The sequence below is a fragment of the Phodopus roborovskii genome, unplaced genomic scaffold, assembly GCF_943737965.1.
Source record: "Phodopus roborovskii unplaced genomic scaffold, PHOROB, whole genome shotgun sequence".
Taxonomy (NCBI): Eukaryota; Metazoa; Chordata; class Mammalia; order Rodentia; family Cricetidae; genus Phodopus; species Phodopus roborovskii.
In genome coordinates, this window is record NW_026126409.1 from 14346591 (window position 1) to 14362003 (window position 15413).

Sequence of the window (15413 nt, forward strand, 5' to 3'; positions counted from 1 at the left end):
AATTACACTCATGCTCATATGCATATACACCTCTATATGTACACACATAAGAACAAACAAAAAGTTAGTCTTTCATTCTTCCTCTTTATTTCATTAGTTTTAGGTGGGAATAATAATAATTCTGCCAGTATCAGGTCACTGCTGTCATGCTGAAAGATTCAGGAAAGTCTCTTATGATTATTTCTAGGATCTTTCTTCTTTAAACCATGACTTTTGTTATACTTAACAAACTTATATTTCCTTTTCAAGCAACAGGGCAACATTTATTACAAAATTTAACTATCTAAAATTAGATATTGTATCATTGATCAAATGAATAAGTATATAGATAGGCTGATGGTTTGTAAAAGGGTGGTTGGATAGATAAATAGGTAGATGGAAGATTAAATAGATAGGTGGCTGGTGAGTAGGTGAATGGATGGATGGGAAAATGAATGCTTGAGTAGACAGGTGAATGGTTGGATGGATGGGTCAATGAGTAGATAGATGGATGAGGAGTGTGTAATTGGATAGACAGGTGAATGGTTGAATGGATGGGTGACTGGAATCATTCTATTACAGGATAGATTTGAAGATAGTATAGTACATAAGATGCCTAGTTTTTGACCAAGGCAGTAAATCATATGCCTAGCTGACATAATAGTTTAATATTATAAAATCTATCACGTCATCATTTTATTTATAAGTGCATTTACATCATAATTAAAATTTATTTTATTATTTTATTTTATTTATATTTGATACAGAGTCTCACTCTTATCCAAGGTTAACCTGAAACTCAATATGGCCTTGAACTCATGGACGTCCTCTTCTGAGAACTTGAAATACAACATATGCTACCATACCTAGCTTAAAAAAACTGTTCTGATATACATTTACAAAAAAACATATACTTTTCAACCTGTGATATTAGGTCCAGAAGCAAGAAAACCAAGACAGGTACTGATGTAATGAGTATCTCATTTTATTTAATTTAGTCTTCTTAATAATTATTTTGTGAGTCATGAAAGTGAGAGAAAACATTGTCAACAAGCACTTGTTTCTTTGGTTCAAAGCTATCACAGGCACACACAGTTCAATGGCTAGGTTACCCAAGAATCCAGAGAAAGAGCAGGGTGTGAATTGTTGGCAAGAGTGCCTAGCATATCCCCTCATTATACTTGTGATCATGATGGTCTTTGCCCATATGGTTCTCTAGTTAGCCACAGGGCTCAAGTTGTGCACGGGTACACGAGAACCTGCAATAGAAAAGACTGGAGGTGTTCACAATGGATTTCCAGCTTTCCTGCTGTTAGCAGTGTCTACTGCACTGGGGTGAGTCCAGACCCACCCACAGGAAATGCATAGGAGAAGACAGAGTGAGGTTGCTTCAAGGAGCCCAAGAACACCTGAGCTACTGGTGACCTCAGCCGTGTAGGTGACCCTTACTTCACCAGCAGAGGGCGCACTAATGCTGATGCCAGCATTGAGAGGAAATAGGAACATGGTCTATTATATGACAATAGATGTACCATAGAGACTTTTCTCTTTAGATCTGCTGAATATCAGGCAGAGCTGTGGATAGTTTTTAGACACAGAATTATGCCCCCCCCCATAATAGCTCTCAGAATAATATTAAAACCCAGGATCTTAGCCGTGAGGAAGTTTCCCTAAAGTGAGACAAATGGTAGGTGTTACTTGTGAGATTTGAAATGTTGACTGTTGACTGCAAGAGACAAATGCTAGGGAATAGACACAAATTCACCTTGATATGTAAGTGAGAAAAATCTGATTGTTTAAAAAAACTAAAATGTTCTAAATTGGGGCTAATCTAAGTTATGAAAAATCTTCATAAGAGTGTAAAAAGTCATTGCTCTGAAAGTGAAACATTTAACGAGAGCCACTCATTCCTTGAGTTTACTTTTCCTGTTTCTGGACAAGGGATAAAAGTTCTTCTCCTCCAATCTAAACAGTTACTCCAATTTATGAGTTCAGGAATTTGTATGGTGATTGTAACCCTTAAGAACATGCCTATAAGTTTCTTTCTAGAGAGTAGTCAGGTGGTATTATAAACACTTTTCTACCAACCTGGTCCCACAGAGATGCTATATTAGTTATATTTCTGTTGGCCAATGACTAGAGCTTCTTATTTGCTACCTCTGTCTTGATTATTAACAGATAATTACTAATACATGTATTTCTACATGGTCTTATCTTACTGAGAACACCAGACTCACATGTTCTTCTTTCCCAAGATCACATCACAAACTTACTTCTACATTTCCCAGAATCCTCCACCTCTCCTGGTCCCACCTATCTTGCTTCCCTATTGGCTAGCAGTGCTTTATTCATTAACCAATACGACAAACATATTTACATAATGACATCTCCCATTATCTTCTCTTTTCTGTCTAAAATAAAAAGGGTTTTAACCTTAGCATAGCAAAATATATGACACAACAGTTATCAAGTAAGAATCACAGTTAACAATATTTAGTCCATTGACATTTAGCAAGATTTAAAGAAAATATTTCATCATCTATCTTTGTGAGTCCTATATGTAACTTATCTTTAATCCTAACTAAGGAAAACTATAACCATAAGTACCTGTCTTCCACTCCATCAAAGACCACAGGATAATATATAAACTCTAGAAGGATAATATATAAACTCTAGAAATGACAGAGACAACTCGCCTGGTCAGTCACCCGAAGTTCTTCTGTAATCTTCCATCTTTAGCCCATAGGCCATAGTGTGTCTGGCAGACACCTCAGCAGAGTGGGAAACTTTAAACTGTCCACCTGTATTGGCAGTTTGTCAGTCACTTTTCTCTGTGTCTTGCAGACTGTCTGGCAGACTTCCATGAAGAAGAAACCCTGTAGCAATGTCCATCTTCTATCAGCAGTCATTTTCCTATAGGTCCTGCATGTCCAGTTTATATAACATAAAGTCGAACAGTCCAGGCAATAGTTTCTTGCCCAAATGGCTAGTCTTGCCATGTTGGGAGTAAACTCCATAACAAGTTTCTCTGATGTCCATCTTCCTTTCTGACACAGGTGGTGTTGCCAGTAGCAGTTGTGCCTCACTGTCAAGAAAAACTCTAAACCACTTTAAATGCCATATTCTGTAGGTCTTTAAAAGATTTGAAGAATGCCTATCCATCTCAAATACATCTTGAAAACCTAAATAAACTTAATTCAGGGTTAGTTAGTTTTGACTATCATAGGTAACTATCTATAATCTTTACTAATTTATACATTGCATTTCTAAATGAGCTTTATAAACACAATACCTAAACAAGAGGAGACATACACATATCACAAAATTGACCTTAAATTTGTATCAATAAATGAAAATCCATTCTAAAACAAAGTATTCATATCTATACCATAATTCCATTTTTACCTTTAAAAAGAGATTGGTTGTGGCCATTAACCATTTATAGCCAAACCCATTTAAATGAAAACAAGCATTTATAGACAATATTTGGGAATTTGGGCATCGTTCTTTCCAAACTACTTCCTGTTAGTAGGAGGCGCTGTCATGGTGATCCTAAGAAGACACAGAAATACTTGCTGTAGGCTGCCTTGTCCAAGCTGTTTTGAATGTTGGATCATCTGGGACACTGTTTCAGGGTGTCTGGCTTGATTAAACCACATTAGTCTGGAAGGAATCCACAGCTTTTCATTATCTGTGGAAACAAAAATAGAAATCCTTTTCCCCAGTAACCTGTTCTTAGACTTAAATTTGGAAGTCAAAGCATTTTTAAAATATATAAATTGGAATAATTCAGCAGCATTTGTTTTAACAGTTGTTGTTATTTCCTCAGCAGTCAAATGATACAAAGACAATATAATACCATACAGTATCCATATTCTCTCCATCTTTGTGTGGCTCTTTTTTATTACTTTACTATTTTTTCTTTTCTTTCTTTCTTTTGTTCTCTCTCTCTCTCTCTCTCTCTCTCTCTCTCTCTCTCTCTCTCTCTCTCTCTCTCTCTCTCCTGTCCTGAAATTAACTCTGTATACCAGGTTTACTTTGAAATCACATAGATCTGCTTGCCTCTGTCTTCTGAGTGCTGGAATTAAAGGTGTGTACCACCACACCCAGATCCTCACTGTCTTTTTAAAACCATTTTATTCTTTTTCTCACCCAAGCTTACACATATTTTAAAACACACTGTAAACCTTTAGAGGTTTTTCTTAATCTGAATCTGTCTTTATTGTGAATCTTTATCTTTTTCTGGTCATGAGTCTTTTGTCTGGTAAACAACAACATTGCTAAAATGAAAGCCACAGCTATATTAGCCGCGGTCTATCCAAGATGGCGTGGGTAGCTTTACTGCCAGAACTGAGAGCTGTTCTCATTGCCTTGGTCTATGCTGCCATCCAGCAGCATGCTGCTGGCTTGGAGATGTGGTCACTGCCATTGCTAGCTCTCGTACACACCATTAAGTTGTTAGCAGAGCACTTTAAAAGCCTTCTGGTTTCTTGCCACTTATGCTGAGTCAGGAAGCCTCCCTTAAAGAAGCCTCACAAATTTCTGCTTGTCTCTAGCAAAACAGAATCCAACTGGAAAAATGTTCTTACCAAGAATTTTTGCTGGTCTTTGTTCTTTTGTTTCTAAAATCCTTTTTTAAGCTTTTGTTAAGTTTTAAGTGCAATTTCTTTGGTCCATGTTGGGCGCCATATTGTTTTTTCCCCACCGCTGGTCCCACCGCCATTCTGGAGAGAGGGGCTGGCATTCTGCTCTCTCTGTCTTCCATCTTGGATCTCCTTTACTCCTTCCTCTCTCCTCCTAGTCCCACCTAACTTGTTTTCCTATTGGCCATCAGTGCTTTATTCATTAACCAATAAGAGAAACATATTTACAGAATGACATCTCCCATCAATTGTGAGTCTAAAGTCTTATATGTAACTTATCTTTAATCCTAACTAAGGAAAACTATAACCATAAGTACCTGTCTTCAACTCCATCAAAGACCACAGAAGGATAATATAAACTCTAGAAATGACAGCTACAACTCGTTGTCTGGTCAGTCACTTGAAGTTCTTCTGTAATGTTCCATCTTCGGCCCATAGGCCACAGTGTGTCTGGCAGACTCCTCCTCAAAACAGGAAACTTTAAACTGTCCACTTGTATTGGCAGCTTGTCAGTCACTTTTCTCTGTGTCCTGCAGACTGTCTGGCAGACTCTTCCATGAAGCAGGAACCCTGCAACAATGTCCATTATGTTTCAGCAGTCACTTTCCTGTGGGTCCGGCTCATCTACTTTATATAGCATAAAGTCAAACAGTCCAGATAAGAGCAGTATCTTGCCCGAATGGCTAGTCTTACCATATTAGAAGTAAACTCCATAATGAGTTTCTTTGATGTCCTACTTCCTTTGTAATGCAGGTAGTTTTGCTAGGTGCAGTTATGTCTCCTTGTCAAGAAAAACCTTAAACCATTTTAAATGCCATATTCTGTAGGTCATTGAAAGGTTTTGAAGAATGCCTATCTATTTGAAATATATGTCTATATATCTAGAAAACCTAACTAACCTAACTATAAGTTTTGACTATTATAGGTAACTATCTATAATTTGTACTTAATTATACATTACATTTTAAAAAGAGCTATACAAACACAATACCTAAACAAGAGGAGACATATACATATCACAAAATTGACCTTAAATTTGTATCAATAAATGAAAATCCATTCCAAAACACAGTATTCATTTCTATACCGTAATCCCCCTTTTACCTTTCGAAAGAGATTGGTTGTGATCATTGACCAATCCCATATAAATGAAAACAAACATTTATAGACAATATTTGGGAATGTGGATGTCATTTTCTCCAAATTGCTTCCTGCTGGTTGGGGACTCTGTTTAAACCATGGGGATTATGACAAAACACAGACACTTGGCCAGATCCTTGTTTTTGTAGTCTGCATGGCTGCATCTTCCCAGCTGTTTTGAATGTTGGATCACTGGGGACACTACTTCAGGGGGTCTTACTTCATCAAACCATGTTAGTCTGGAAGGAATCCACAGCTTTTCATTTTCTGTGGAAACAAAAATAAAATTTCTTTTCCAAAGTAACATATCCTTATACATAAATGTTGAAGTCAAAGCATTTTTAAAATGTATAAGTTGGATTAATTCATCAGCATTGATAATCAAGTGTATTTTAGCAGTTGTTCCTTAGCAATTGAACAATTCAAAGACAACACAATAGGATACAGTATCCAGACTCTGTATATTTTTCATCTTTATGTGGATTAATTTATTACTCTATTTCTTTATCTTTGTGTTTTCATATTTTTTGTTTTGTTTGTTTGTTTGCTTTTGAGACAGGGTTAATCTGTGTAACTTGGACTGCCCTAGAACTCACTCTGTACACAGAGATCTGCTTGCCTCTGCCTCCTGAGTGCTGGGATTAAAGGTGTGTGCTGCCCTACTCAGCTACTCTATTTCTTCTTAAAACAAAAACAACAAAAATCCACTTTATCTTGTTTCTTTTTCTCTCTCATGCATATGTATATTTTTAAACATACTGTAAAGCTTTAAAGGTTTTTCTTCATCTGAATTTGTCTTTCCTGTATATGTTTATCTCTTTTTGTCCACCAGTATTTTATCTGGTAAATAACATTGCCAAAATTAAGGCAGCAGCTGTTTTAGCCACTGTCTATCCAAGATTGGGTGGTGTGGGTGTGGGGGTGTGGGGTGAGGTGGGGCGTACATTTACTGCTAGCACTGGGAGCTGTTCTCACCACCTTGGTCTATGCTACCATGGAGCAGCATGCTGTGTTGGCTTGGAGATGTGGTCACTGCCACAGCCAGCTGCTCCTTCACACCATTCAATTGTAGGTAGGGCCTTTTAAAAGAGTCGTGCAGTTTTTTTGCACTTATGCTGAGTCAGGAAACCTCCCTTAAAGGATCCATATAATTCTCTACTTGTTTCTAGCAAAACAGAGCCCACCTGAGAAAAATGCTGCTACCTTGACAAGCCTTGCTTGTCTCTGTTCTTTCCTTTCTAAAATCCCTTTCTAGCTTTTGTCAAGTTTTAAGTGGAAGTTCTTAGCACACACATTGCAGGTGCCATTTTGTTACAAGCACTTTCCCACTAGCACTTCTCCAGTCTACACAGTTACTCCAATTTATGAGCCACACTCAGGAATTTGTGCAATAACCGTATCCCTTAAGAACACGTCTATAGGTTTCTTTCTAGAGAGTAACACGTAGAAATTCGTTCACTCTCTCTTTCACCACATCTACTTCCATGTAATTAGACATTCGTGAAAAAACAAAGACTTGGTCTTCATATTTCTAAGGGATTTTATGAGAGATAAGTGACTGATGTCTGTTTTTACAGCCTAAACATCTTCTACCACTCAGGAACTGCTCAGCAAGACTTGTTTTGGGATCAGAGACACAAATTGCTGCCTCTGAGGAGGATGCCTCCCCATGTTTCCCTGGGGTGTCATCCTTCTTATCTATTCTGCTCTTGCCAAGAGCCCGGTTACTCTCCCTCCATTAGGATGAGTCCCTCCTCAATGCCATTTCTAGTATGGGCCTGTCCCTCTGCTGTCTGTTCTTCCTTTACTTCTTCAAGGGTCACTCTTACAGTGCTGTATGACCTACACCCCAAAGCCTCCTGCTTATACTCTCTAGATCTGTGTCCTACTTTCTGACCAGCATGTAGACCCTCTGTCACCATTTATGTCCACCAGGTTAACAGCTTTCTTTATCTCTAGATGTCTGGAGTCTCTAGGCTACACCTTTTGTTTCTTCTTTCTGAGGAAGCTCCCTTCATCTCTGGCCCTGGATTTTTTTTCTGATGGTCCTTGGTCTCATTGCACAGTGGTTTGAAATGCCCCATCTCTAGAATCACCGTGTCTACAGCCCATTCAAAATGCTGGCATTTCCAAGCATCCTAGCTAATCACTGCGTGAAGTTTGCAATCATGACTCAGACTTGCTTTCAGATTTTTGGATATATGCTTTTTATGGTGGGAGAGGTGTCAAAATAGCAAACTGTATATAATACTGCATTTGTGAGATGATTGACATATGGGTACCCTGAAGTGATTTAAACAGTCAAGATAAAGTCGAGGGGGCTCTAGGCTGACCACTGCAGTTACACTGCACACCTATGTTCAGTGTAGGAATGAGAGCTGATTAAAAACATTTATTAAAAAGACATTTTTTTCTCAAAAGACAAGAACACAGAAAGTTAAACCATACTTGATTTCAAATAATTTTATTTAAAAGTATTCCCTATAATTTGTTTTATATCTCATTTTAATAACCAGAGTTATATTTTTCAATCTAGTTTTCCTGTTAAGAAAGGCAGCACAAATAATAAGGATGATGTCCAATTGATGATACTACTGTAACTTGATTGGCATTCTATAAGGTGATGAGGAAAATGCCAGGGTAATGAGGATGAAGCTGCCTATCAAAATTCTACCTCACAAAACTCTGTGAAATTATAGTAAGTACATGAAGACGAGTAAAAATACTAAAATTATCAGTTGCTCAATCAGAATCTTGAAATAAAACATACTCTATATCCAAGATAGAAACCATAGGGATTCTATTTAAAATTATATGAATTATTAGTGTGTGTATTTGAGTGCATGGCACGATGTGAAGGGTATCAAAGTGTGTGTGTGTGTGTGTGTGTGTGTGTGTGTATGTATGTGTGCTTGTGTATGTGTGTGTGCACGTGTGTATGTGTGCATGTGTGTATGCATGCTTGTGTGTGTATGTATGTGTGCTTGTGTATGTGTATGTGTGTATGTGTGTGTGTGTATGTATGTGTGCTTGTGTATGTGTGTGTGCACGTGTGTATGTGTGCGTGTGTGTATGTATGCTTGTGTGTGTGTGCATATATGTATGTGTGCTTGTGTGTGTGTATATATATGTATGTGTGCTCGTGTGTGTGTATGTGTGCTTGTGTATGTGTGTATGTGTGTGTGTGTGTGTGCGTGTGTGTGTGTGCGCGTGTGTGTATGCATGCTTGTGTGTGTATGCGTGCTTGTGTGTGTGTGTGTATGTATGTGTGCTTGTGTGTGTGTGTGTGTGTGTGTGTGTGTGTGTGTGTGTAGGTTGGGGGAGAACTTTGTATAATCAGTTCTCTTTCCATCTTCATGTGGGGTATAGAACTCATGTCATTAAGCTTGCATGGTAAATGCTTTTACCTGTTGAATCATCTTGCTGGGCCCAGATCACACAGATTCCTAAAAGCTAAATAAAATTCACCTGGGTTCCTTCTTTAGTTAGAAGCCCATTGCTTTTTAGATGAACACTCACAGCTCAAAATGTGGAATGACCTTCCCGGAGTATGGGGGGCATTCTTAGAAAAAACTGTTTCTAGGTGCCAATCCATACCAGCTCCCATCCCCTGAGAGATGGGAGAAGTGAGTCTTTGTGTATATTGCATCTTCTGAGCCATGTTCACCTGACATGGGCAGAACAAATGCTATCAGATGATGACCTTTGAGATCCGATTTATCTGGTAGGAGACAGATGGTATGAACACAATAACATAGCAGTTTCTTGAGGTTTTCGTAAGTGGGTGGTAGGTTAATATTAGCTAGCATTCATTCTCCTATAATATACCAAGTCATATTAAAACAAAGTTTATAATAATTAGAAATAGCTTCCATTTGATAATAAAAAAATTATGTATGTTCATTTGCCCAAAACTCATGCACACAGACTGTTTCCTACTCTAAGCCTGAATTTTACCCACTATCACTCACACCTCTTCTTTTTGTTCTTTTTAAAACAAGAAATCCTCAAAATAAAGGGAGATATGGATCAACATAAAACAAACATTCCAACCCAAGTCTGCATCAATCAGTGCTTCTCTGTCACTGTGCTGAGGGCTCTTGTCATGTTACCAGTCACAGGTAACACTCTCTTAGATTACCATAAGCACTGTGATGTGTAAAGGAACCTGGAGAGCCGCCCAGGGGAGCCACACTGCTAGACCTTGGTGAGTCCTCTGCCAAGAGGCCATTTTCAGCCCATTGCAGGGACTTTGGAAGCAAAAACTCCTCAGTTATTTCTTTTTACATCAGAAGACTCAAAATTTACAACCTAGCAGTTGGAGGGACCAGACACCAGCTAACACGATGCTGGGACACAGCTCGTACTGGTACTAAAGACAGAACTTGTGAGGTTCAGGGTCACACAGGTCTTCAGCCCCACCTGTGGACTTCTCTCTAGGGGTTCACAGGCAGACTCCAATTCTAGGACACAAACCTGTCTTTAAATGTCACTAATAATGGTACCTGTGAACCTTGAATGATGGCTTTAAATGTCACACCAAAATGGAGGCAGAGTGCAAGGTCAAAGAAACACAGGCAGGGAAAGATTTACCTTAATCCAGAGGGGGGAAATTGTCAAGGTTTTAAACTTTTAAAAATAGAGCCACACTGGAAGAATTGCAAAACAGAATGTGCTGGCTCCATCAAAGGAGGCAGCAGAATGGTGAAGGGAGGGATGTTTTCATGTATATAAGCCATGTGGTAGAGTAACTGCACACTATTGAATGTTTTGTTTGAATTCTCAGTGGGAGTTCTTTCTCTCTTTGAAAAACAAAACAAAACAAAAAGCCATGGAGTCCAGTTTGGGGTGGATGACTGTTCTTGGTCATGGGGTTAGCTCTGGAGTGTGGTGGATACACTCAGCAACACTGCACTGAAGAGAACTGAATTTTCCTCTCCCAACATTTCTGAAGTACAAACACCTTGATTAGTGCTGGGACTAACTGCCCATCCCTCCCCTCCCCTTCCGTCCATGATGGGAGTTTTGTCTGGTAGATCTTATGCAGATCTGTCACAGTATCTGAGTTCATGTGGACTTCTCTCCCAAAATATCTGGGAAGACTGTTTCCTTGATGTCATTTGCTACCCCTGGCTCTTTTAATCTTTCTGCCTCCCCTTTTCCACAGATCCCTGAGCTTTGAGGGAAGTGTTGTGATGTAGACATCTTATTTAGGGCTAAGAATGTCAAAGTTTATTATTTTCTGCACATTGTATAGTTGTGGGTCTCTGGGTTAATTAATATCTACTGCAAGAGGAAGCTTTTGTGATGAGTGCTGAGCAATGTACTTATCTAAGGGTAGGTATAGCAATACATCATTAGGAATAATTTTATTGCTGTGTTCATTTAGTAGAACAAAAGTAGTAGGTCTTCCCTAAGGCCTTTGACCTAACTAGTCTCAGGTTCTTAGCTTCCTTCACAGTGTCAGGTATGAGTTTTATCTGATGGGCCAGGCTTAAATCTAATAAAAGAAAAATATTGCTTACTCCCATAACATTTGTGCCACTGCTGAGCCATGGGCTTATCTTGTAGGAAGGTCATTACTATAGTGGTGGGAGATGTCCTTCTGTATGCTGTGAATATATGTTTCTCTTATTGGTTGACGAATAAAACTGTTTTGGCCAATGAACAGGAAGAATTTAGCCAAGCAGGAAATACAAATGGGGATAAAGAAAGGTAGTAGGCAGAGTCAGGGAGACACCAAGGAAGCAAGAGATCTGGGCATCACCAGTAAGCCAAGACCACATGGAGATACACAGCTTAATAGAAATTAGTTAATTAAAAGAGAGCTAGCCAATAAGAAGCCTGAGCCATCAGCCAAACAGTGTATAATTAATATAAGCCTCTGTGTGCTTATTTGGGACTAAACAGCCTCAGGACCAGGCAGGACATAAACTTCCATCAACATTATACTAGCAGCCAGGGTTCACAGCTGGTGAGGTTGGTGATTACTTTCCCTGTATAGCACCTTCCAGCACTGTGAATGTCAGCTAGGACAGGTGAAGATTGTAGTTGAGTAACAGGTAGATTTCTCCATGTTCTATGTCCTTGGCATGTGGTGTTACAGCAGTGGAGCCTTATGGTTGAGTTCTAGCAATAGTCCATAATGTTTGGAGGGTTGATGGGACCCTCTGGGCAACAACTCAAGAGGATGTTATCTATTTCTGATTTCATTTATTTATGTATGATATCTAGTTGGGTTGTCCTCCCCCAATTAAGTGACTTTCCTCATGCATTTCATGAAACAACAGTTCATAGCCACAGAAATTGCAAAGTGTACAAGCCCATATAGAGCCAAGGCTTCCTTCATGAACTTGGTCCCCTCTTCCAGGCTTGCTTTCCTGGTGAACTTCCTGGCTTACTCACCAGCTAGTGCTTTTCTATAAAGAGTTGTCACCTCACCCAAGCTACAACCATGATGACTTTTTGGAATGTTACCCTCCAACAATTCCCAAGGCCACCTAAGATCAGCAGAACTCTCTGGGGATGGCAGGGTAGTGTCTGAGTTGGGTTTTCCTTCACAGACTGCCACATCTCCTTTCAGGGTCTCTAGGAAGTTCAGTTCCTACAGAAGCCACCACGACTGACCATTATCAATGTGAGAAGGAGAGATCAGCTGCTCCCACCTCACAAAGGGTAGCTAAGAATGGGCAAGCTGTCTTAATATGAACTCCAGCTCTGGGTCTGAGATGTTTGGTGGTTTCATTGGAAATCCAGGTTGTAAAACTGAAGTCTGTACTAGAGATGCTGAAATACCTGAAGAAAGCTTTGTATTCTTAAGTAGTTTAATGTGCAGGAGAATACCATGTATTTTTGTGTGTGTACATTTATGGATATGTGTACCCCTACTTGGATGCATGTGCATGTCTGTGAGAAGGTTAGATGTCCACATTCTGTATTTTTCTTAATCATGCCCTACCTTATTTTAATGAGTGAGTGAATGGATTTTTGAGGCAAATTCTCTTGTTAGACTGGAATTCATGACTTTGGTTATATTGATTGGACAATAAGCTCCAGAGACTACTCTGTCTCCTAAGAGCTTGTTTACAGGCATATGCCATTGCACCCAAATTTTTCTGTACCTATGATTTTTATGCTATGTCAAACACTTATAAACTGAGCTATCTTCTCAGCCCAAAACACCAGGATCTTCAAGAATGTCATTCTGCTGTTGATATTTTTCTAAACACATTCTTGCTTACATCCTTTTGGTCTAGGCTTTCCCCACATGTCCAGCCTAGGTTTTTGTGATGAGTTTGGGCCCTTTGATCTTTTGTATTTAAAACTTCTGTCAACATAATCTGTTCCAGCTTGGGTTAGACTCCACTAAACTGTTTTACCTATTTAAACTCATTAATATATATTCAAATCTCCTTCATGATAGAGACTTACTCTCAATTACCAGTAATTTCTGAAGTAAAAATATCAGAATTTTCTCTAATTGTGATAGACCTCATGAGTAAATCTGTTTAGTTCATATGGCAAAAACTTTTAAATTTTTCATTAACTAACAGTTTTATGTAGTTAAACAAATTCTACATAAAACAATGGACAAATATATATTAAATGATATATATGTATATGTAATATACATATATATCATATATAAATGGAAACTATGGACACATCTCTTCAGCTCTGTGTGGTAGTGTGGATTATTCTCTTTAGAAAATTACCTCACATCTAGAAGTCATGATTATCTCCTTGTCCCCACCTTTTTTTAACTGTTGAGGGTCTTGTGCATTCACACAGGTTCAAGGACTGTTGAGCGACAAGGATTGTACCAAGGGGGGATGGGTGGTTTAATAGCCCTCATGTGGAAGGGGAAGAGGGAACTTGTTGAGGACTGGAAGGAGGTCATCAAGACTGAGTGGTTCAAGGGCATTCAGGGAGCAGTGGTGTTTAAGAACTAAGCATCCAACCATATATATGTTTGAAAGCATAAGAATAAAAGCAATTGCACTGTGTGCCAATGACAATTCAAAAGAAAGTACAAAGTTAATTGTAAAAGCCTATGAAATGTTTTGGGATAACAGTATTGGGATTTATCCATACTAGTGGGGAATGTGACAACATATAAAATACTTTTGTGGCTTCTCTACCCAGAGAAATGCTTTGAGTTTCTAATTTTGAGGTATATTTATTCCAACAATAACAGCAACAACAGCAATAATAATTGATCCAGGAGCAAAGCCAACTCTCCCCGAAACATCACCTCAAAAGTGCTGACTCATGGTTGGGTTGGGTCTGGCAAAAGGACTTAGCATGACTTCTGAGGGATGCATATTTACATCGAGAAGTGTTATACATAGAACCAAGGGGAAGGGAATATGCAAAAATGCCTGGCCTTAAATCCAAGGCACATGAGAGAAGGAAATTTGTAAAGGAAGCTGTGATAAATGCAGTAGGAGCCGTGAGAACCAACCACAGGGCTGCCATAAAAGAGGGACACTGAGTCTAAGCAAAGGCCATGGACAGTGGGAACAGAGACCACTGAGTGCTGACCTTACCCCCAGTGTCATTGTCCCTGCCCCCACCTCCTTAGTATCCTGCAGCAGTGGTCATTATGGGATGGAAGTTGATGTTGCAAACCTGTGACAGTTTGAAGAGAGCTGCACATATCCTCTTCCATTGTCTTGCACAGTGTAGTCTTTCTACTGCTCACAGCTCTACAGCTCACAGGAAACAGGAATTAAAGCCTGGGCTGTGAAGAGCTGACACATGACTCCATTCAATCACCGCTACTGCTGGATTAATGAGGACTGGCTCTGCTGAGGGTGTTGATAGACCCCTGCTTTCCCATCCTTTAGGAAGGGTTGTCAGTAGACAGGTCAGCTCACCTGTGTCTTACATAAGTACTGAGAGCATCTCAGAACCCCACATAGCACTTTACAGAGGTGGATGTATCCAATGGCAGATTGGATAATACATACAATTCTCCAATGAGCTGCAGCTTGGGCATAGGGAACACTACCTACCCAGTAGGAATCACCCCAGTAGGAAACATCTCCCTTGAGTGCCTTAGGAATGATCAATCAAACAAATTGGACTTGAGGAAATAGATGCAAAGAGAGAGGATGGGAAGAGTTTACACTGAATTGCAGGTGCTGTAAAGAGGGGTGTTTTTAGGGAAGTAATTCCAGTGATAAAGGTTAGGTCATGCCACTTTTTTTTTTAAAGCGTGTGTGTGTGTGTGTGTGTGTGTGTGTGTGTGTGTGTGTGCGCGCGCGCGCATGCGTGCGTGCCTCACGCGTGCGGGGGCACAAGTGTGCATATATGCATGTGCATGCTAGAAACCTCACCCAAGAGTAGCCTCTGCTCTTTCTGAAGGCTGTTTAGGATAGGGTGGTGAATAACAGCCTTCAGCACACAGGTTGTGTAGTGTGAAGTTAGGTGGCTGCGGTCTCCTGCTTTGTACTCTGCTTTCTTCGTCCCATTGTCTCAGTTTATGTTTCCTCCACAGCTTAGAATCCACAGGGCCAAAGCCTCCTGTGTGTAGGAGCTGATGCATGCAGAAGGCATGCTGAAGCTACTTACTGCACAGGGGAAGCTTTACCTCACCTGCATTTCCAGGAACAGGTTTGTTATTTGTGACCTAGCCTTGATTCTTTG